General features: G+C 35.6%; 1 long non-coding RNA gene across 5 annotated transcripts in view; it reads right to left on the reverse strand.

The window, feature by feature from the left end:
• LOC129785401 (uncharacterized) overlaps positions 1-25,470 on the reverse strand; it is a 266,771-nt gene that overhangs the window by 145,050 nt on the left and 96,251 nt on the right. For all 5 annotated transcript variants that reach the window (XR_008749459.1, XR_008749462.1, XR_008749463.1 and 2 more), the window contains one exon: positions 11,519-11,580. This is a non-coding gene — a long non-coding RNA (uncharacterized LOC129785401). The remainder of the gene's footprint in view (positions 1-11,518; positions 11,581-25,470) is intronic.

The following is a 25,470-nucleotide window of genomic DNA, read 5'->3' on the forward strand; positions in this document are numbered from 1 at the left end:
GTAAGTTCACCTCATATTTCTTCCAACCTGTTACTCGCATTCAAGGCACAGCACCCATTTGACTATATGATGTTTCAGTTTTGAAGTTTAATATGACAGACCTTCTAGCCTGTTGCTAGGTAAGTTAAATCAGTATCATAAAACATTAAAAATCAGTATCTCATTTTCAGACTGAATTTGGCCAATGTTAGTGTCCATCCATTGGATCCTGTTATGTCTTTTGTCTGCTAGATTAAGGGGCTGCCTACCATCAGAAATCTCTTATTCAGAAAGCAACTATTAAAAATGGATGGACCTGAACACTAAAGGCTTTTTTGTAACCACAGCTTGTGTCAAAGCTATCACCATTTTATATGTGAGTATGCGTAGAGTGGCAAGAGGAGTAAAGCTATGCTCAGAAGTCAGTTTTATGGTGTATTCTCCCAAAGAGCTGCAAAACAGAAGTACAACATAAATAGTTTAGAAATGCTGAATTATGTTTTCCCAATTCTTCTCTATCCCCTTACCTGAAAGGTCATGTTACGTCTAAATCAGATTCAAAATTAATTCTCAGCAGAAAAGTTTAATAAATGTTACTTGCAGAGGGACAAAAAACTTGACAAGTTTCTCACAGTGTGTAGCAAGTATAGAGCTTTTGTTTGTGTAAAGTATTACAGTAAATGGCAATAATAATTATAAACTGTAAACCACAGTGCATTATCTCCTCTATTTGAATTCCCTATGGAAAAATTTAAGAACATATTCATATTTCACACCTTCCTGAACACAAAGGCCAGGATGCCAATAAACTACACAAAATAATAATAATCAGAGAATTTAAGACATAAAATATTGCCCTGCTAAGAGCAAATAAATGTTGTCTTACTAATTATTATATATTCAGATATATTTGTTTTTCTCATCTGCCTCTCTAGGCATTGGATCCTGGAAGCGCCTCAAAGATCCAATAAATTTTTCTGTGTTAAGAAAACCAAATGTTCTCTCCACTTAGCTTCTAAAACACTGGAATTTTCTACATCATTTTTCAGTCAAATTGATATTATAGAAAACTTATCATAACAACGAGAATACAAAAGCATAAAAAGATCTAAGAAAATTAGTGATGTAATTCACAATGGATGTAAATCAGCAGAGTTTCACAGAGGGCAATGGTAGTAGTCTGGTTTACCCCCTTAAATGACTAAAATCTCACCGATCATTGCTGTTTAGATGGATCACAGTTTAAATGAACAAGTGTTGCAGTACAGCTTCTGTAGAATATATGGACAGTTGTTTCAGAAATTATGTTTTGGATTATATTAAAATTATATTTGAAAATATTAATACATGTTACAAAGCCTAATTTGTATAACAAAACCCACTAGCCTACTCTATCATCAGCCTTACAGAAATATCTCATCAGATAAGGAAACTGATCTTGAAGTTCTATACGCTATAGCACAGTCAAAAATCTAATGCAAGCAAATCCAGGTTTAATACGAACCAGGCAAACTTTAGTTAATGAGCAACAATGCACCAAAAATATTTAATTTACTTGTTGTTTCTCACCACTTACTGTTCCTCACTACTGCCCGTTTATGATAGTTTGAGAACGGCCAAGGACAATATATCGCTGCATCCAGCTAATATGAACCTTATTATTCATGACGTATATTTTTTTCTTATAATAAATAATACAACAATATGTTTCCTAATTGTAACAAAAATATATTCCAAAGCAGTTGGTGGCTATGTTCCATGTTTTTCTCCTGATCTCTCTCTGAAACAAAAGGCTGTCAGATTTTCCTTCTCTTGGTCATATTTTGCCACATTCATTTCACACGTCACTTACATTCTCTTCCTTCAGTCCTTTCTCTTTTTCACTGCCACCCCCATTATTGATGGAGTCTTAGGTCCCTATATTTTTCCTGCAGCAAGTCTGTAATCAACACCTAATTTTTTACAGTGTATTTATCTGCCAGGTGAGTGATAAAAGTAATGCATTCTCCACACTCTTCTAAGATACGTAGCTAGGTTGCACTTGAAGAAAACAGATTACTTAGTATAACTTCTCCAAGGTAATAATACATACTTTCTTAAAACTGTAAATAAAATGATAGCCCTAAAAGCTGAGTTTGGACCTTTGTCTATTAAAGCTTTCTCATAGCTTGCTCATGAAGATGGTCAACCAAAGCAAAACTTCTGTCATGATCTATTAATAGAGAATAAGGATTAATGAAGGATTATGTCATAATGAGTCTGCCTGCAGAGTTGCTTCAGTTCTTGTCCTTTACTGCCAAAATACAGTTCTCATTTCCAACAAACAAAGTCTATCTGAGAGAAAGCACAGAGCCCCTTTAGAACTGGAAAGTCCTGTGCATAATAATGAATGACTAACTCTTCTTTTGCCAAAGCGCTTCAGCACTTTCAATGTCATAGGTCAAAGCAGTGATTCAGAGGGGGCCTGATCCTTATCTAAGCTTTTGCAATGAAATTAGAATGCACTGTATCCTTATTAAAGAAATGTTTGTTCCACCATCAATGAAATGAAAAGAAAGTGGCTCAAAGCAGTTTTGCAAATCACGGCAATAAACTGCTCGAGTTAACTGCTTTATTACAAATATTTAATTATTCTCTATGTTAAAGATCATGCATTTGTAAAGTTGAAATTAATAGCATACACGATAACCTATTTGGATTTGTATGTGTCTCAGAGGGTATTTTGTCAAATGGATTGATGCTAGTAGCCTTCTCATTGAAAATGTAAAAAAAAAAATAAAATCACACATTTGCAGAAACTACTTCAGTTTCAGCAACACAAACAATAAAAACAAAATAGGATTTTTCTTAAATAAATTATTTAAACATTTCTTAATATTTGCACACAAAGCTCCCTACATACTCTCAATAGATACTGCATAAACATTTATATACATAAAAAAGTTGGTCATATTATGCACAGCTATTGCATTAATATACACAGCTACTGTAGTAATTACCTGCATGCTAAAGAAGCAAATTTTTTCTATTAAAGTTTTAGCTGCTAAACTCTTAATGGTTGAATTTAAATATGCTGAACAAAATCTGTCAACGCAACCCACTTTTCTTTAAAACATTTAAAGCAATATGGAAGACTCGTAAATATACAACAGTGATTTAAATAATTAATTAGAAGTCAGATAACACTAAGGAAAAATAAGTGAAAAAAATGAGACCATTACATTAGTCACTGAAAAGAGAAAGGCCAAATTCATATTTGATTTGTGCTTGTTAAACTAGCTACAACAAAACAACAGAAAAAATATAAAGTTACACCTGATCTAGATTAAGTTTCAAATAGAATGTAACCAAAGAGTATATTAGGATTGAAAAGCAGAATACTAATCTCTAAAATTAGAAAATTGATCAACTGGGATATGCATCAGAGAGATTCATCAAAGCCTTGCAACAGCCTATCTCCATTTACTGTTTAGATACAGCTAATCTACATCATTAAATTGACCATTCAGTAACTGAAAATCTGCCATGTAGGTCCCGACTTTTCATAGAGGCTTTTAAATATGTATTCGGTAACTACAAAGTACTGAATATATTTTCAGTCTTTTTATACTAAGATTTACAACTAATGACCTTAAGCAATGTCATGCATGTAAAACAAAATTATGAGACCACCCTGGTTTGAGCAGAATTAAGGTATAGAATCATACTTCATTCTTATTCAAATTTAGTAGGATAGAACAAAAAAAAATCCATAGTAATATAGCTAAACCTATTTCATAGTTTTACTTTGTAAAACATGCCTCTTCACTTGTATTTTGCTATTACAGGCTCAATATAAGTAGACAATTATCTAAGCTTAATGCCAAGAATGATAATGCATTGAGCACATGCAAAATCCTTGTGCAACATCAACTACAGCCTGCAGGGATAAAACATTTATCAGTTGCTCCTTAGAGCACTAGTGGTTTGAAAATTTGGCTGCCCATGCCGACATTTAGTGAAATCATAGTTTTAGCTTCATTCAGAACCCAACACAGTAAAGCCTGATACCAGGATGACTCTGTTGGCAATCTGCCTCCCCGTACCCACATGCACTGCAGGCTACTTTCTGTCCCACTACTTCCCATGAAAGAAGTCCTTTTACTTAACTGCAGTAGTTGGCACAGTGCCCCTTTCATGGACCAAACTAACCGTCATCTTGGATGTAACAAATTAGTACATTCTCAGAATAATAATAAGTATGGACATGAAAACACTATTGTTTTTACTTGGAAATGAAGTAACTACATTTTAGCTGGGTGACTTTTTCAGTTCAGCACCACAGGCAAAAATAAATCTTATAAAAAGAAGGGACAATTACAGCAGAGATGAGAAACAGGCTTTTGCTGTGGGTTCAGAACTAAGAGAGCTTCTTCTCATACTGCCTGAATATACTGTAAAATAAAATTTTTAGTATCAAACAATTTGTTCCTTTGAAAAAGAATTGCTGTAGGTTTTTGTACTTGATCTACAACTGATAGAGATTTTTTTGCCTGTAAAGTACAGAAATGCTTAAGTAAGCACTATTAACATCACAATGAAATATTTTACAAAATACACTGAAAACATTAAATATAGAATAATGGAAGAACGAGACTCAAGCTAAGCATGGAAGTATGACTGTGTATTTTCTAATTGTAAAACACAAACTTAGGTAATGTGAAAGATAGCTTTAATGACAAATAAATATTTCTAAAGCATTGCATACTTGCCATTTTATCTGGGAGCTGTGATTATAATAAAAATGCATTTTTTTCTCCTCAAGCTCTGCACATTTAATTGCACATCAGATCTTTTAAAGACAGTATCACAGAACACATTTTATATTGCCATTTTAAACTGTTGATGAAAGTAATTCACATTATTGTTCCTGGCACACTAGCACAGATGTCCTAGACCAAGTTCTCTGAAAAGTACAGATAATTAAAACTTTCCTGTATCATAGTCCAAGACAGTAGCAGCTTTCTTGTCAAACTATGATATGGAACATTAATAGGGATTTGAATAACAAGTGCATCCCTTACTGTGTAACTCCTTAGCAGCAGATAAGACTAAATTAGTGTGAAGTGCTGACAAATATGAGATATTAAAACAAATATTTGTTGTAAATATGCTAAACATATTTCCATTTTATTCCACGTTCCGTTTGTGAAAAAAATATTCAACATGTATCAAACATAATTATAAAATACTGAGTTTGAGACAGTTCAAATAATATAAGGTATTTTATGTAAAAATGTAACAATTTTACTAAACTTTCTGTTTCAAATGAGTCCAAGAATATCTCATTATAAATGGAGACAGTCCTGAAAAAGCAATCAAGCATGACTAAAAAGATCACTCTTTTACACAAAAAAATAGCCTTCTTATTTTACCCTTTGTTGGAAAGACATTTGGCCAGCCACAGGGGAAATACATAATCTACTTTTATATTCAAATAATATATTTCAAAATTCTATGCATACCAGGACCTTAAAACAATTCTGGGTGGAATATATAAGACATGGGTTTATGTGATCCTAATAACTGAATTGCTGACATGGGCTGACAATTACTTGGGGGGCTTTATTTGTTTGTTTCTCTCACTCTAAAGCATGTGTACATTAGTTATTTCTAATGTGACTTTGAAGGAAAACACCAATGAAACACTAATAAGATATACAGGGAGATCCTGGTTAGAGAAATAGAAGTATTACATACAAGTACACCCATTTTCATGGAGATGTTGATTATTACAGCTACCTTAATTCTGAAGCTTAATACTGATCAAAGCAGCATTCCACCACAAATGTCACATATAAGAAGTACATCTTTTCATTTAAAATATACAAACCTCACCATTAGTGCATCCTTTTAATTTTTACATTCATATAAGATATTAAAATAAAGAGTATTGACGGTGATTTGCTTTCAGCATCGGAAGGACTAATGAAACAACATCTCAGTTTTTAAGGATACTAATATGTCAGTGGTTCTGGAGGAAAATTGTTTTTCAAGGCAATACTGCCAGGGTAAGAGTCAGGGAGGAGAGATGCAATTGATGTTTTTCACTTTAAACAAGACTACTGTTATTCAGTTTCTCAATACCCAGGATTATGAAGATCAGAGTACTATACACCCCAGAAGAGGAAAAGCTTAGAGCAATTATAGTTCCCTTCTCAGTACTGTAGCATTCCCTGTTGGTTTTCAACAAATAAGCAGTCTACACACATCTTGCTTCATGACTGCCTGAGGTTCCTGCTAAAGCTCACAAATGTAAAAAAAGGAAGAGGGAATTGAATTAATGCAACATCAACATTTTCAGCCCTGAATTTTATCACTAGTGAAGAGTTAAAGTTTTCTTGTCTTAGCTGGATATGTTCCCCACTTACGCCTTTGCCAAGAAATAGCAAAGTTACAATATCAGGGCAAAGGACTGAGGAGTGAAATGTCAGTGTGACTTGCACATTCATAGCTTTCTCTGGGTCTTTTCAGCTTATACAGCAGAGCAGGATGAATATTTGTGCTAACTACACATTTCAGTACAAAGAACCCAATTCAGAGGAAAAAAAAACCCTCGTACCATTTATGGCGACTGTGCACTTTACAAAATACAATTATAAATGGTTTATTCATACATAGGGAAGAGCCTCTATAACTGTTGTGTAAGCGACCTGCCCCTTGTCGGGTTTGATGAGCCTGATCCAAAGCCCAGTGAGGGTGAGGAAAGAACTTGCGTTGACTTCAGCTGTCAGGCTCCAGTCTCCTTCACAAATATTTCACATTTAAAAACCAAGAACTGTGTAACAAAGTTGGAATACATGATGTATATTGTACATAAAAGCTGTTACTGAGATTTAAACACCTGAGCTAAAGTTGTATATGACATCACTGCCTGGATTTACAGGTCAGGATGAAGAGAATTGGAATGAAAACAATTCTTAGGTATTTTGCACTCAAGTAGTATTTTAAAAATAGCAGCTACTGTCTTATGAAGACAACAACTTTGTATGGATCATAGTTATACATACAAAGTGCTATATTTGTTTATTCTTTCTCTACTCCTGTATCCAGCAAGCACTAAAAATTTCTCACAAAGACTCCTAAAAAAGCAAACTAATATAGCTATACATCCATGGCAGCTAATAGCACAGGCAGCTAATTAATTATGTACTTACATGTGCAACTAGCTATTAATGCAAATTATATGAACAGTTGAGCGCATACTTGGTGCACACAAATTGCCCAATATGTTAAAAGTCTTACCCAAAGTAAAAAATGTCCTATCTAACAATTACTTTGAGCTTATATATCTTCAGGACCTATAGATCCAATTACACCTCTCACACACAAATGACATGCCTATAAGCCATATTCATGACAACCATACTTTTATATTATTCCAGATACACGATACAGAAGAAAAGTTTTTATACAAATCTAGCAAATTGGGTTTTATTTTAATAAAAGGAAAACTATTCTGACATTTTATGTCTTAAGTACCATTTTAAAACTTAAGATGCATAAAAGGCATAAAGATGTGAAGAAGAAAATTAAAATACATTTCTTCAATTATGTAACACTGTGGCTCTTTCTCCTTGCCACTATTTCACTCATACGTTAGAAGTGCAATAAAAAGGTGGTGTATGAAACCCTGCATTAATTTTCTCTGATTATGTCGTCAACTTTTCAAAGAGTTAACAGGAAGAGCTGGTCACTGTGCCCCCTCCAGGTTGCAGCTCCACTGCAGCCTCTAACCAAAGGCAAGGGCAGCACAAAACATTGCTTGCCGTCTCTTTGTTGAGCATCACTATTTTAAATGCATTCATAATAACGAAACCAAACTATTTTCAGCCCAAATATTAGGATCTTCAAGGTTTCAAAGGGAACATATTAAAATAAAGATAACTGGATCTTTTCATTGAAAGGTCTACAAAAGTTTGAAAAAGTTAAAAGGACACCGTTTTCTCTTGAATCATACTACTAGTTAGATTCAATGCCAGATACATAGTTAAGTCTGTCCTAACTCTACCTCATACCTACAAAAGAATCAAAAAAAGCTTATTTTATTATTAATAAAATCTGAGTTTGGAAGCATGACCTAAGGTGGACATCTAAGCATCCCCAGATGGTAGTGCAATTCTAATATTGTAAGTAATTTGGAGGGTAATGGCTTAACACCAATTAGAATTGCATTGTACTTCTTTGTAATGATTGTTGACTTGATATTTGAGATATGATAATTGCATATGAATGTCAACTTTACATGCATAGCTTGTGTTTCAATCTTTATCCTTTAAATAGATGAGGTAAATATAAATCAGAGACAGAATATTTTATGACCACTTTGAGCATGAATATCTTATCTCTTATCATATAGATAACAAGAACTTGCAAGTTCACCAGAAAGTCAGAAACAAGGCACATATTCCCTTACTTATTTATGTGAATAGCCAGTATCCAGAATCTGAGATAGAACATAGCTGCACAGTTCAGGAAAGGAACAGAAGAGCATGTACGGTAGAATCACAAGAGGCTATGAAAAGGAAGGAGAGTTGTGTACACCTTGATATAGAATTTAGGAATTAATATCTTAGTTTTTTCCAGAGATTCACAAAAGAAGATCTAATTCAACCTGCATTATCCAAAGGACCTGAGTTCAACCTAGCGTTTGATCAAAATTATTTAATATGCAACTAACTATAATTTTATTCTGGGATTTGTTCCTAGTACTAAGGTCTAGAAGTATAGACCAACCTTGCTAACTGTTCGGTTTTAGCAATAAGGAATACGTGCATACCTTCAAATTTGACATTAGATGTAATTGCTACAATGTCCGAGCACCTTGTCTGCAGGGGCAGTATTAGAAAATGTTTAATTTTGAACCTTCTTGATAAGAAAAATTTGTCTTTGCCTCACCTCAAAAAGTCCCAGGGAAACAAGTACTAGCTCTCCACTGAGAGTAAGACAAAAAATGCCAATCTTTCCACACCAAAAGAGTCTGACTCAGTTCTAGCTGCCCAGAAGAACAGAGTAGCTGGAACTGCAACCTTATAAACAAAGTCTCTATAAAAACTTCCCTAAAAAAAAAAAAAAAATCACTTAAAGCTGCTTAACCAATGCATCCATTGCAAAAATACAACTTCTGTAGTGTTACTCCTGGCAGGTTGAAGGATGGACACTATCTCACAGGTCTTGATCATTCATGATCAACAGGAACCAGTATACAACTCAGCTAATCAAGATCCATCTTTTTTCTACAGCATGACAAGAAATAAGGCTGAAAAAGGATACAGTTGCTTTGCTTCAAGATAAAGCATTTGAAGTTTTATGAATAATTATATTTTTTATGTATACCTACACACCACAGCTGTGCGTGGCAAAGAGACTCAGCAAACCCAGTATATCCAAATATATGAATCACAAACAGCTGTAACACTGCCCACTGTGTCTTTACAGGCAGGTCCTTGCCTCTACACCCAGTTTCAGCAGACTCAGGGACTTTGATTTACAATTAACTTTGCCCAGTCCCCAGGAAATTCTTCCTTCTGTTGCCTTGAAGGCATCACTGAATGCTGTGTGCTCCTCCCTGCCATCTTAGAGCCTCTGTGCGAGCTGCAGGCTTTCAGCTCTACAATGGCCACCTTTGCTGTCCCCTCCTGCAAACTTTGGTATCTCCTACTCCTTGAGCAGGGTCTGTAGCTCACAAGGGAAAGTGTTGCGCCCCATTCCCCCCATGGGACTCATCTCACCCCATCCTCTGAAGGTATATATAAAAAATTATGAAGAGAAGCAAAACATTCAACAGTCACTATCACCTTCATACTTCAATTCATTCAACAAAAAAAGGGATCTATTACAGGAAAAAATAATGTACTTAATGTTTCAAATTCATATTTTTTCAGTATATGTGGATTTTCTACCTTAAAAAAAATAATCAGTCTTTTTAAAACAGTATGGCTACATTTAATTCTGAAAAAGCATTAAATATCCAAGCTGATAAACAGCCTTTTTACAACCACTAAGTGAAAAATAACTTATTTGCTCTGCTCTATTCCAAACCATAACACCAAATGATTGAGGTGTAGGAAAAGAAGGGAATTGTAAAACCATACCAAAAAATACACAAGTACTATTTCTTTTCCTTCAATCTATTAGTTGAGAATGCAATTCTAAACCAAAATCACACTTCCCCACTGGAAAGCCATTCCCCCTCACCCTGAACAAGTATTTAGCAAAAAGAATGGCATTAAAAAGAAATTAAAACCAATAGAGCTTATGGGGGCAGGCAATGACCTGTGTTCAATGAGTCTTCAGTTTTAAAAAGGAGTTTCACAAAGTGCAAATAGCAGCACTTTATCTTCATTTAACTGCTAACAGGACAGCATTCATTCCTGACAGAAGGCCGAGGAAACTGAGGCCTGGATTCACTGATTCACCAAACTGTGCCCATCACAAGCCTCTGTGGAAAGAACTGGTTTTATGATCCCTGTTTCAGTTCTGATTTCTGGAAATGGCTGAGAGTAGCTTGGTTCCTTCCCTCCCCGTTAGCCCACAGTTCAGAGAAGCCTCTGTGATGACTCCTTAACCGTGGTCCTAACACCAAATCCACCAAATGCAACTTGAACGTTGCCATTTATTTCAGTGGGTACTTGAACAAATCTTGTATCTGTAGCAGCAAAACATCAGCAGGAAGACTACAATCTTTTCCTCTGCTTTATTTTCTATATTTCTATATGAAATAATGCAAAGGGGTTGAATATGATGCCACTGCTATGAACTTTATGTCAACTCTTAACTCCCCTCTCAAATTTCAGTAAATTGCTTCCCAGCCCCAAGAATTGCACAGGGTTACAGGAGGTCTTAGCATCTGCATATCATCTTGCATGTCCCTTCAAGTAAAATGAATCTGCAATTGGATTTGCCTTTTTTATTTTATAGTAGGTTGTTTGGAAATTATCAGCATTCTGCCTGATTTATAAATACAAAGCCAAAATGCCCACAAAAATAGTGTCTGCTCATATATACTGAGGCAATGTTTGATGTTCTTCCACTCCAGAGCAGAAAAGAATTGATTTTCAAAAACCTTATTTACACTGACGAGTGCTCAAGTGAGACTTCAGGCCAATGCAGATGTATTTGCAAAACACATTTACAAGAGGAAATGCTTTTGGTTATCACTGCTCTGAAGTTTTTGTAAGAAAAGTCTGTAGAGAGATATTCTCCAGTGTTAATATATGTTACCAGCTTTTACTCAAGGGCAGCGCTGAAAAACCAACATGTAGAGATGGATTTTTTTGAAATTTTTTTTAGGGTAAACAATCACCCATGTACACAAGCAGAGTAGTTTAACCATCTTGTCCTCCACTAGGTGGATACGGAGCCACTTTTCCAATAAAAACCCAAGAAAATGTTAATAGCACTTTTCTGGGTTTATACTTGCAGGTAATATTGCAATAAACTGACCTGAAGCATGACTATTTTTCTTAAAAAAAAACACCACAAAACCAAACAAACTCACTTTGTGTTGCCTGTGCTGACTCATCCAGTTGACTTGGCATATTCTCCATATCAGCTGCACACCTTTTTAAAAATAAACAAAACAAAAATTAATGGGCAGTCTTCTAGTCAGTGACTGGTTTTATACACTGCCTCCTAGCAATAACAACTTGTACTTGTTTCATATGTTTCATAGAGGGAACTCAAAGGAACAGATTACAATTACACCTCATCCTTCCTAAGAAGCAGAAAAATTGGAGCAGCAGATGCTCAGCAACCTTGAGAAAAAGATCTCTTTGCAGGCTACTTACAGAAAGCAGCGATAAAAACATATGATTTGACCCTCCCTTTCCTTTTCTTACACTATAGCTGCAGAGCCTTCTGATGGAGGAAGAAAGAATGTTTGCATTTCTCACAAATTTAGGATTTCTTCAGATATTAGTGTTAGTTGGGAAAAATCTTATTTCTTAACCCTTACATTATGGATAATTAATTCTTCTTTTCCTCCTCCCTAATTTTCCATCAGCACCACCCATTTAGTAACAGATAATTCTGTGCCTTTCTTCTTTTGACTACCATTGCTGCAATGCTGAAGAGAATGAGTGAGGGGAGGAGTAAATTAGAAAGAGTCAGAAATGAAAAGGGAGGGTTTGTATGAGGGAAGAGATGAAGAACAAGCAGAGGTCAAAGCAAAGAAGAAAGAAAACAGGAGAAAAATAAAAGAATAGAAAGCAAGAGAAGCAGAGAAGAGGCTTACATACTTCTGGGAGACTTCAAAATGTTCTGGAGAGGTAAACTCATAATTCCCTTAATGTTTGTTTATACATCACATCGCTTATCCTTCACACCACCTACCTCCAGCAGGCTGAAGGAGCTTTAGGATGGGAGTATTGTGCCTCAGGGACTTTTATTTATATTACTGTGTCTAGACAGGACAAAAAAATACCACTGTACAAGATCTAGCACAGCTGAGCTCCAGTCATAATTTCAGATCTCTGGATACAGTAAGGTACAAATAAATATTATTTATGTTCCAATATTAGTACAAACTTCTAATGAAAATATGAGCACAGCAGTACAGTGGAGCTGTACTGCAGGAGGTGTCTGAAGTTTCTAGGTGAAGAGGACCAGCAAGATTTGTAAGAGAGCAGTGGCCAAGAGCTCTGCTCATATCCAACTCCTTCATGGAATCTTTCAGTCCCAGATATGGCCTGGGCCACCCTTTTCTGGTAGAAGTTACTAAGGGCACTCTGCAAAGTTTAATTTTTTTTATTATTTTTTTTTTCAGATCAGACGAGGTAAAGGCCCAAGCCTCCTTGTGCCAAATGAAAAAAATTGTCTTGCTCACTTAAAGTACTAAGTAATTGGAAGGAAAAAGGGATGGAATCATGCTCAGACAAGAAATGAAGGCTAAACCACTTCCATTCTTGGGTTTGCTGCCCCCTGACTGAAGCATTAAGGAAAACATGTGTCATGTGTTTTGCAGTTTTCAGCCTTATTTATGTAAATTGACAAAAATCCCATCCAGTCAACAGCTCTACATCAGTTTATTCTAGAGTAAAAATGTAATCTTTAGTGCCTGATTTGACAGCTGTTGGCCATCTTGAAGTTGAACACATCTGAAAATCAGGCAATGAATGTCACGCATCAGGCTTGCAAGATCAATGGACATTAAACAAACGCCTTTGTTATTCAAGTCTGATAAAGTGGAGATAACATTAGATGGTATGACTGAAGGATTGTATGTTCTTGCAATAACAACATGTAGTACTGATGCCTTCATTCCTGACAGCTTGGGCTACATGTATCTTTGCTCTGATCCAGTACAGCCATTCTTCTGCTAGCTTTATGCTTTAGAGATTTACTGGGGGAGTGGGATATAAAAAAGAAATAAAATGCCTGTAGACAGAGAATATTTCTATAATACTGCATCAAACATCCTCTTTGGTTCTTAAAGTGGCATACGTAAATAGAGGTTTTGAAACTCTTCCTCAAAGAGGTTCAAAAACGTATGTTACTGACATACATTCTTGTTTTATATATGCTCTGCACCAGTCTCATTGTAAAAGACTGCCATATACGTTGAAGACTATTTAGGATGGAACTTGGCATGTCCAAAATCACAGTCCCAAGCCTCTGCAGAACAGTGTCAGGGTCCCATGTGGAGATGTTCATAGGTCACACCTATAATGGATCAGCATGGAAGCAGTGTGGAACTCGCACTGATCAGTAAACACTTATATGCATATAATTCTGTTTTAAAAAGAAAATTCAAAAGCCCTCTGATTTTAAACGGACCACTGGTTCTGTTCAAAGTTCAGAACATAATGTTCTGGGATGATATATAGGTCCAGCAGATCTATTTACGTATAGATTAAAATGTAACTAAACCAAAGAGGTAAGATGGCCCTACCATGCCTCCCCAGTTTTCCAGGATGCTTTATCCAGCTTCACAGTTCCAGCTTCAAGTTTTGGCTTAGCAACAAGCTCCTTTATAGCTGTCAAGTTTTTTGCTGTTCAATGTAAGCTATTTCTTGTCAGCAAAAAAAGTCTATCCCTGAACTACTAAGAAAATTTATGTCACATAGCATGATCCTGGGCCATTTTTCTTGTGACCCCTAACAATCCAGCCTTTTGTTTCAACGTCTTTGATCAAATAGGTGTTTTCTCTGCTCAGTCCAGCTGCTAGGAACCAGCAGCAAGACAATCTCCTCACCCTCTGTGGCCAGGAGGAATAAATAAAGGTTTTAAAATCCTGGTCAGTCTGCCTTGCTTCAGCACATGAATATCATTAGCTGGACAACTCATAATTAAGTCCTTGCATATCAGACATGAGTTTCTAATGTCTCATTCAAAGTATACTGTAAATCAAATAACAAACCTACAAAATAAATATAATGAAACTACACGAATGTCTAAACATTTTGTTTGTTTCCAAAACTCTTTGGAGTCTAAATCTATGCTTGAACAATCAAAAGTCACTTTTAAAAGGAAGTCAACAAATAGCTTTTACTGTTTCAGATACAAAGTTAACTGTAAAAATAAATAAATAAATAAATAAATAAATAAAAGCACAGCACTTAAAAAATAAAAGTCATACTTGTAGGGTTTTTTTTTTTCTTGTAAAAGGGGAATTAAACTATTAAAGGACACCTTGTTAAGTAATTATATAGCAACATCACTGTGCAATTAAATAGCCATCAGTCCCTGCAGCTGAGAAATTTCAGGTAATTATTCAAAGATAATTTAATAGGAGAATTACTGTATTCAAGAAAGCATTAGCTAGTAATCTACCTCAATTAAAGCAGCCAATTCATTTCAGCACCTTGATAATAGTTGCCTTTTGCAAAACTATCCTCCCCTACACACACACACACACACAAATCCTAAATTCCAAAATAATAATAAAAAAAAGTGAATTTGGTGCATTTTAGTTTCCATCATTAACAATTAACTCCCAGAGAATTTAGGATGTTTTTATTGTACATTACATTATCAGTATGTATTACTCCTACTGTTTTAGTGTTCAGCTTCAGTTTTACTGTGGCTTATATATGTACCTATGTTTGTAAGATGACTTAGAATAACAAGAGGTAAGGAGGAAATGTGTATAAAAGAAAAAAATATTTGTCTGTTCACACCAAAACAGAACACAAAAAGCTGCATAATAACTGAAAAAGTGTCTCATTGTGACAATACGTCTTCAGGGAGTTATGGGAGTCTCACAGTGTATTGCTTGGTTGTGCTACTGTACGTACACTGGAGACAGAAGTCATTAATCACACGCAGTTGCAAACAGCATTCATTGTAACAGTTTTTGTGCAGAAACAAAACCTGCATATGCCACACAGCAGTTAGTTACACAGCAAAATATTTTCTCAAGGTCAGTACAGACTGGAAGGTCTTTGTTACAATGGTGAATATCAACAACTTTTGCATCCTGTAACTTCATACTTTTGAGTTTGATCTCCTTGAACTGAGATATCAATAAAAATATCTGATACAAGGAAGACACATGGATAATTTTCAGAAAGGCACAAAAGGCCATTTGGCATCCATCACTTATACAGATTCAGTGGTTGCTGAGGTCCTAGATCTCTCATACTACTTTAAAAAAATCAAAAAATGTAACAATCAAGTAATAGTTCTTTTTTAAACTTTATCCTGTTATGCAGATGTTCACTGATTTTATTACCATTTTCTGCCTCAACCAGAGCTGTATCAAGTTTTCTTTCATTTTCTATTTAATTTGTCTTAAATAGAAAATAAATTATAGTTATGAATAAAATAACATCTATATGATTCAGATTTTCATATATTCCTCATATATGCTGGGAGTTCTCTTCCCTCCCCTTAAATCATGGTACTGTGTTGATGGTAGATTGAATAAGTGTCCTTTTATCTAAGTCTTGAAAATATGTATAAACAAACACAAACCCCATTCTTAGCAAGACTGAATCCTGATTCATTTAAGAAAAATACAGAACTGTACAGATGTTGAGTGAATTTATCTACTTTTTTTCACAGGACAAAAGAAAACATAGCTGTAAAACCCTCCAAACTCCAGATCTGGAGTAATCCTAATATCTCTGAGCTATTGATCACTTACAGATATCTGTGATAAACATATATCATTGGGCTTCTGTTGAAATTATTCTGCACTATTATTTGAGCTGTTACTTGTTAAATAGCTGAAAGTCACATCTTAGACTGGGGCGCCTGCCCTGAGTCTTTGTTTTGTTTCAGTTTTTATGTCAACAGGTTTCCCATGTTTCCCTTACTGACTCTTCAGTAGTGATTAAGTTTCCATTTAATACAAGAGTACTCAGCATTACCTGATCCATTAGCACTGGTCCCAGAATTTAGAGAGATATTCAAGATTTTCTTGCTCATTTTGCAACTATTTTTAGCCTCTCATAAATCCTAATATTTTTCTGTGACATAATCATTAAAAAAAATAATAACTGAGCTACTTCAAATGGTACTGAAATTTCTTCAAACTCATGAGATTTGAATGTGTTTGCCTACACTTTTACTTGTAATAATCAGATTTCAGTTTTCTGTTATCTCTGAGTATCCTTTTTGTTTAAGGCAATAAAGAAAAAAACCACCAAAATCCAACCCACAAACAGATCCCATTATATATCTCTGTCTCAAAATCTGTGTTATCACTCCACACCGATATTCAACAAGGTACTTCAACACATATCTGTCTTAAATCACATTGATTAAAATAGGACTAATTATATATCTAAAGCCAGACTCATCCTTAAGTATCTTGCCTTATAAGAAAACAAAGGCAGGTATTTCACTGACCAGTGGTTTTCTCACCTCCTCATCTAGTGACAGATAGAAGAGCATGTATTAGACAGCATTGGTGCAGGCTCTTAAGCCTTTGCAGGTGGCTGTGATCCCTGTGATGGAAAAATCTAATTTTTCCTAACTGTTGTGAAGAGGAATGAGAAAGAATATAGCACCACAGAGATTAGTGAAGAGCCCTAACAGACTCCCAATGCAGTCTGTAGTAGTGATGAGCTGAACAGCAGGTATTTGGGGACTCCGCTCCCCTTTTTCCTTTTTCATACAACATACAATGATATTTCATACCAAGCAGAACAAATGAACACAAAACCTACTATGTATTGATAGGATTAGAATCAGAATTTATCAGGAAGCTGCACTGTAAATTATACAGCCTGAATAAGTAATTCACAATATTTACCATTGAGAACTACAATTCTCTCGGCATCCAGAGTCAAATTATATGTGTATTAATCCCCCAATCACAAATTTACTCTCTGAACAACATAATCCAAGTGATTAGAGGAAGTAGAGATTCATCCAAAATACCCAAAAGATACCTAAAGGATTTAATTTGCTCCATCACAGTGCCACTTGCTGTTCTAATTATCATTTCATCTGGAGTTACCTGTAATTTTCTTTTAGTGCCAAAAAAATTGTACATTTTGTTTTCTTAACATTTAGTAGGAGTCTGCTATTAATCAGTAATTTCTCAACATTTAGAAAATTGTTCTAGGGATTTAGTACACATTTTATTAATGGAACATCCATAGCAGCATTATCTGCATAAAACAGTCAGTAATTGATTAATAAAATATTAAATAATTTTAGTGTTAATAGGGGCCCCCTGAGAAGCTTCATCATCATCAGTCAACAGGCCAAATTTACAGACTTAATTAAGCACTCTGATAAATTGGGATCACTGATATTCTTCTTTAGGACTGTATATCATTTTACTACCTGTTTTGCATGAGGAAAGAAAGAAGGGTCAGCTGAAGCATACATACACGGAGGTTTGTGACTGTGTTGAGGAAATTTGGTTTAGCTGGGATTCAACACCTGGCATCTCTTTTCTGCAACTACTTTTAGAAGGCAAGCAAAATGACACATTCACTTTCATATGACAGAAAGCGAAGGTGAGAATTTTAATCAAATCAAGAACAGTAATACCAAACATCACTTTGGTTTTCAAGTAGAAAATAACTCTTTTCAGAGATACAAACTCAAAAGTTGAGATGCATCCTCTAAAAGGCCCCCCCTTTACCTAAAAACCCCAATAGGAAACTTTCCCCTTCCTTCAAATTCGCAGTTGGAAGGACTAGCGGAGGGGTCTGCAAGCAGTTCACAACAGAACAGCACATGCCCTCATCACATAATAGCATGTGCTGGGTCCTTCTGCACAAGTAGCATTTCCAGCAGCAGGGACTTCACACAGGACCTTTTTTAAGCCAAGATCATTCATCCACATGCAAACCACCAACGAAATCTACTATTTCACACCACCAGTAACCAAATTCCTGTACGTGGAATTTCTACTAGTCAAGATTCAGCGTTAGGCATAAGAGAGCTAAGATCAAGCACAGGACAAAGAACCCATCAGACAAAGGACTAACATCCTTAAGGCAGAAGGAAGGGCTTAAAAAACCCAGCAGCTCTGTAAGAGGAAAAGACACATATTGGGTCTGATCTGTATTCTCTGTTGTGAGTTAGGTAAAAGGACATCTAACTTTGTATCGCCTTATTCCTTATCCTGAGGGTAACCAGAAGGCTTAGGTGTCCTGTGTAAAACCAGGACAGATCTGCAGTACTGTTTCCCCCAAAACCTATCAGCAATTCTCCCACTTGATCTCCCCACTCTCTAACAGGAAGGACTATTCCCCACATCAATGCCTAGGAATATTAGGAAAAAGTAATAATTAGAAAAATAACAATTAAAAAAATGCAGAGAGCATAAAGAAAACAAAAAATAGCAATTATTCAGTGAGCACAATGTGAGGCACAGTGTGCAAGCACAGCAAACTGAAAATTTCTTGCAGAAATTATTCACAGAATAGTTTCAATAGATTTAAGAAACTCATAGGCTGCTTGCAATTAAAGGTGCATACAAAAAAGGTGATATTTAATGAACAAATTAACTACTACAAGCACTATCATCTTTACTGAAAAAGTTTAAATTAGCTCTCTAACATTTTCCAAACTGTAATTTGAAGAACTAAGTACGTTTATGATTAGAAAACAGTCTTCTCTAATATCTAAATGAGGAAAAAAAATAACTAAAAGAATAATACTCGATACAGACAGGTATTTCCTTACACTGTAAGTCTTCATGGCAGCAGTCACCTATATGTGATCATGAACCCTTTTTCCCCTAAGTGCCTTGTTTCCCCCCACCTTTAGAAAAAAGAATCTAAACTTCTTTTTCAGAAAATAAGATTACAAGACATTTAAAGGTGAAAAGGACTGTTTAGGTAAAATGTGGTTCATTACAGAGACTTTAACAATCCCAAACAGAGAAAAGAAGTTCAGTTTAAATCCCTCACTGAAGCAGAGTGATGCAGGTAGCCCACCATCACTAAGGCTGGGACTGGGAGATCTTTCCCTGTTAACTCCATAGAAGACAGTGCCACCTAATTCAGTTCCAAACCCCTAAATGATACAGAAAGAAAGTATACATTTCTTAAGATGTTACCCAAATATTGATTCATCTTAGAACGATGGAAGGATTTTATTGCAACAGCAGTTGTGAATCTAAGTACTACTGAACACAAACCCAACATCTCTATCTCTCTACTGTCATTCAGGCACACTAAAATGAATAGCATAAACACTCCCATTGTAGGAAACAAATTTTTGTGTATTTATATTATTTTTGTATATTTATGTTGTTATTTTTACTATGAAAAGTCATGCAGTAAGAAAATTAAATCCACTGCATTCAGTAACTACGGAATTACAGTAAAATTCAACTTAAACCAATAACTAATAATTTTTTCTTGTGATTAATTCATAATCATCTTAATCTATTCTCAAATAAATAATATCTTACAGTGAAATAGAAATGGGACATCATCCATTTTATAAGCTACTGTGTCTGTGGATCTTGGAGTGCCATTTTTAAGAAAAATCGAACTGAAATGAACAACAGAAAATGCTTTGCCAGGTTATCAAAAACACTTACATTAAAAAAGCCCTATAAAATCTAATCCTGACATCCATAGGCTACAACTTTGCATGTCCCCAGGGCACTAAAATAATACTCTTTATAACAGCAGGTGGACTATTTTAGACTTCAGCTTTCTAGATCTAACAAGGCTTTTTAAATTTTTTTTTCTTCTTGGAATTAGGGATGCTAATCACAATCTCCAAATGTGCATTGCTTGGTTGTAAAAATATTAGACCACAAACTGACATGGCAGCAATGTATTATGCTGCTACGAAGGAGTCCTAAATAGGAGAAAAACTCAAGATTCCAGGCTTGCCATCACAAAAGTCAACTTAATTGGCCACATACAGCAAAATCAACCCCCATGTCTTCCCCCCAGCCAAGCCAACTGCCGAGGAAACCCTGTCTTCCTACTGGGATAAATGAAGTCTAAAGCAGGAGGAGCAGGAGATTTAGAGATTTTAAATGTAATAATGTAAGGAACCCTAAAGATGCCATCAAAATTTATCCTTAAAGATATCTTGTGATGAGTTAATGCCATTTGGTCTTAATTTTCTTTTTTAAGTATGAGTTATTCCAAATGTTTGATGAGATGATATTTTTCAGTACCGATGCCTAAATTTTAATGCATTAGTAAAACATTTAATAATATTACTATGCATTTCAGTAAATACTTACTTTCTTTAAATATATACTCTCCATATTAATAATACAGAGATCAAATATATTCAAATAATCCTTATCTAATTATCAGCCATTAGCTACACATATTGATTCCACATAGCTTGTGTAGGGTGCTGCAAATGCTGTGGATAACTCCTTCCATGCAGAAGAAACTCATCACACCAGGATCTCATTTTAAGATTAGCCCTGTTGAAGTTAAGATTTTTTTTGACATCCCTTCTTTACTCAGGGTCTTCACAGGAGAAATCAGCTTTATTTCAGTTAAGAGATTATTGATGGCAACCACATAATATTGCCCCCTGTAATTCCAAGAAAATGGACCTCACGATCCAACACATTCTGTACTGCTCAAGTTCTAATTATTCTTTCCAATGTAGCTAGCTACACAGATTAGCAAAAAAAGGTTTTAAACCCCTCACCATTTCTAGATTTAAATCAAGTTAAAAGACCTGAACAGCAAAAAGAAAAATGTCGTATGAAATGCCTTTCCTATCAGATCAATTTCAGCAAAATCAAAATTTCACTTAATATACTTTATCATGCATTCCAGTTAAAAAAAAAAAAAAAAAAAAAAAGGAAAAAAATTTACCTGAAAGAGGAGAGGAAATAAAATTCTGAAAATTAAGAGAGGAGAAAAATATGAATGAGACTAAAAGGGACCTAAAGTTTTCTGAGTAGTTTTCATTAGGTGGCTAAAAACTTGTCCAAATGAAAAATACATACTTAAAGTAACCTTAAAAATAAAAATATCCAACACAAAACCCCAATAGTTTGTTTGCAAAGCCAAAAGCTTAGAAGCCAAATAAGTAGCATCTTAAATTCCGGAAACCACAATAAGCAACAAAATCACTCAAGCGTATGATGACTGAGAATTACGTATGGCTAATATATACTAATTCGCAAAGAGCAGGTCATGCCCCTCTGGCTTAAATTGTCTTCAAAGTGATCACTGAATCTATTTTTTATGAAACCACGTATATATTCTGCCAAAATCTTAAGAAAATTATTGGAGACTGATGATAGTTCTTAAACTTCTACAAAGAAATCTTCACAAAGATTTGTATTTTTACAGTGTTGGTGGTACTACAATTGTACTTTAATTGTAAATATGGTGTAATTAAAAGCCTAGCTGTAATATCAACTTTCTGTTGAACTACTTCAATGGAGGTAACAAAGTAAGTAAAGCACTAAAACTATGGAAGAGACATATGCTGGTAGATTTCTGTTTTAAAATGAATTCTTTAAAAATGGGTAGGACAATTACACTAGATGTTTGCTAGATCAAAATGAACCAGAAAGTTATTAAAGGGTATATACATGCAAATACAAATATACATTCTGTCTATATACATTTGCATTACCCATCCTAATACCAAAGTACATCTTTTCCACAAAAATACAATAATCAGCCACCTGAGAATTACCCTGTCAACTGAGTCCAGTGCTGCATAATTATACTGTACAACATCCAAAGCCAGCTACTTTTCTTACTGAATGAAAGAGAAACTTATACTAAGTGTGTATACATTAAATAGCAACTCACTAATATACAACTGCACTAATAAAGAGATTAATTTTAATAATAAACTAATATACTTGTGGTACTTTCGGTTCTCTCATTTGGTATCCTAAGCACTAGACACATACTGGAAGATTGATGGGATCAGTCATACTATGGCCGAGCAGATCATCTCTAAACCTTCAACAATCCTTTCTGCAGAGGTCCCAAGCAGCATGCTTTGCTGCAGCTTTGGGACAAGATGTGGTCAGGTACAAACTATCTCAGGCTGCAAAGGGCCAGGCTGGAAAGGACCAAAGCACATGCAATTCTGTCACCACAAATGTCACAGCTCAGCTTGGCCATGCATGAGTATACTTAACAATAATGGGGCTATTTTTGCTTTTCAAAGTATTATGACCTCGACACATCAATGCACTTCAGCATATGCCTGACTAATAAATGAGAAAGCAGCCCTATTGAATTCAACACAGCTATTTCCATGTTTGAAGTTAGGCATATATTTAACTTGCACAATTAGGACTTTTTCACCAAATACAATTTAAAGATTAAAGTAAATTGTTTTTCTTTACTTTCCATTCCTCATAAACAGCCAACTCCTGTGACAGTGAGTACATCCTTCATGTCTATGATTCTATTCTCTTGCTATCGCAGTTTAACCCAAGCCAGCAGCCAAGCACCAGACAGCCACTCCCTCACTCACCCCCTCCCTGGTGGGATGGAGAAAGGAATTAAAAGGGTAAAAGTGAGAAAAACTTGTGGGTTCAGATAAAAATCATGTAATAATTACAAAAGAGAAATAATATTAATAATAATAACAATAAATGAAAGAGGAAAAACCCCACCCAAAACCCAAAGAGACAGAAAAATGAAACCCCCAAAGGCCGAGTGATGCAAATGATAACAATCGCTCACCACCAACCGACCAATGCCCAGCTGGTTCCCGAGCAGTGCCCACCCCGCCAGCCTCCTCCCTAGTTTTATTGCTGAGCATGACATCATATGGTACGGAATAGCTGTCTGGTCAGTTGGGGTCAGCTGTGCCAGCTGTGTCGCCTCCCAGCTTCTTGTGCACCTCAAACCTACTTGCTGGCAGGGTAGTGTAAAAAGCAGAAAACACCTTGACTCTGTGTGAGTGCTGCTCAGCAGTAACTAAAACTGTGAATCATCAACGCTGTTTCTAGCACACACCCAAAACACAGCCCCATACCAGCTGCTGTGAAATTAACTCCACCCCATCCAAAACCAGCACACTCGCCTAATGCAGTTTCCCAGTTAGGGACCACAGTCACAAGTTTAAAGTGAAAAACATTTAGGATGGCAGGTTCAATATATCCTTGATAACTACATTTCATGATTTTTATGTGATTTCTTCGTGAGTCTAGAAAGGCTAGTTAGAATGGAGAAAAGAGACATGCAGTGACAAAAACCACCTTTGACATAAACTGGTACAAAAGTTTAAACAAAGACTAAGTTGACTATCAAATACAACCTTACCATTGAAAAGCTGTGTGTCACAACTGCTTTAAAAACAGAGGGTAGATATTTGTAATGTCCAAAAATAATGAATTTGCAGCAAAACAGTGAAGACTAGTTTTGGATTTTTGAGTCATCTTAGGTCATATAAGCAGAATTTGCTTACCTAAGAGGAAGATTCTTGCTGCCTGTTACTTGTCTCAAGGACAAGAAGAGATCCAGCTATACTATGAACTGAATATTTGCGAAACAAATTCCTTCTTAAAACTGCTGTATATGAGTAAATGAATCCTTTAACAAAGGCAAAACTTGTACTTGCTTTGACTGCCTAGAGACTAACACAAAAGGAAAGTTTAATCCTACTCAGCATATAGGTTCATCTCAGAGATAAGGCTTTAGTATGTATCAGAGAGATTTAAAAGAAAACCACAAAATTTACAGATCCAGTTGTACTGCAAATATTTTGACCTTGACACTGCATAGGCCACCAGATCTCAGGTTTATCAATAGAACTCCCTGAAGGCTCACATCCTGTGACTTCAAAATCAAAGACAAACGCTGAACCTCTGCTTAGAACTTACTAAAGCAGCAGTTGTGAAAATAACCATCCTGAAGGGGAAAATCCATAAATGATCTCTCCAGAAGATGAAGGGAGAAGGATCTCGTTATGCAGCCGGATTTGAAGTGCTGTCAATAGTAACTACATCTATGAATACCAGTAGCAAAGCTCTAACCCAGCTCTGCCTTAGGCAGATACACAAGGAACAAGAAAACATCCTAAGCAGCTTATTTTCTCTCACAACACATTCAAACAAGGGCAGAGAAAGATCTCTGATAAATTAAGTCTTGCATTAATTGTGAAGAAGATTGGTCACGATGTAAGAACATGGTCAATTCCCCAACTCTGATGGTGCAACACAGCTGCCAGTAGGGAAACACAGTGAGATGTAAGATGCCATTTAAACAGGCAGTGAGGGGCTTTTAGCATGTTGCTCAAGGCTTGCTTTAACTACAGCACTCCTGTCGGCATAGAAGCCCTGGACAACTCATCCAGATGACAACTGCCTTTTCTGCACACCTTTGCAGTTACGTGTTTGCAAAAAACTCACCTAAGTCAAATAGGTTGAAGGAAACACGTGGCACAGAAAGGCTATGAGAAGTAGGGAGGGAGAGGAAAGCAATGGAATAAAAACAAGATCCACACACATCTTATATGCTGAAGAAATTATGTCTTTTCTAAATTATATGCAGACTTGTTTCTATTTTTGTATTCTTTACTAGATTTTTTTTGGAAGCTACAGAAAATGAGCATAAGAGACAAAAAAGTACTTCTCCCTGCAGGAATACAAAAATTGTAAAAGCACAGGCAGCATTACAGAGGAGCAGTGCCATTCACTCACAAAGAATTTTGTGCATGTAGATGGCTGATTAATTAATTGCTGGCCTGCCTAGACGAAGCTGCAACGAGCCAGATACTGTCAGCATGCCATCTGTTACCATGGAAATGCACAATGTTCCTGTTTCTGACAAACCCTTGAATACTGGATAGATTGTGCCATATGTAAATAAGGCAAATTAGTTTTCCTATATCTTCCAGACAAGGTTAGACTAAAAGAAAATGTATCTGTTTAAACATACTGTAACCTCCAAGATGTGAACTGGGTAAATCTTCCTTCTTTTTTCATAAAAATCTAATTCAATTTGTTGTTAGAATTGAAACAGTGTGGACTAGCATTAAGAAGCATAAAATTAATTCCCAACCAGCAATGTTTACAAAAGCAGTACTTGAAAATATGCATATTCTGTATGCATACTACATTCACCATGATTG

Source organism: Falco peregrinus, chromosome 12 (genome assembly GCF_023634155.1).
Source record: "Falco peregrinus isolate bFalPer1 chromosome 12, bFalPer1.pri, whole genome shotgun sequence".
Classification (NCBI taxonomy): Eukaryota; Metazoa; Chordata; class Aves; order Falconiformes; family Falconidae; genus Falco; species Falco peregrinus.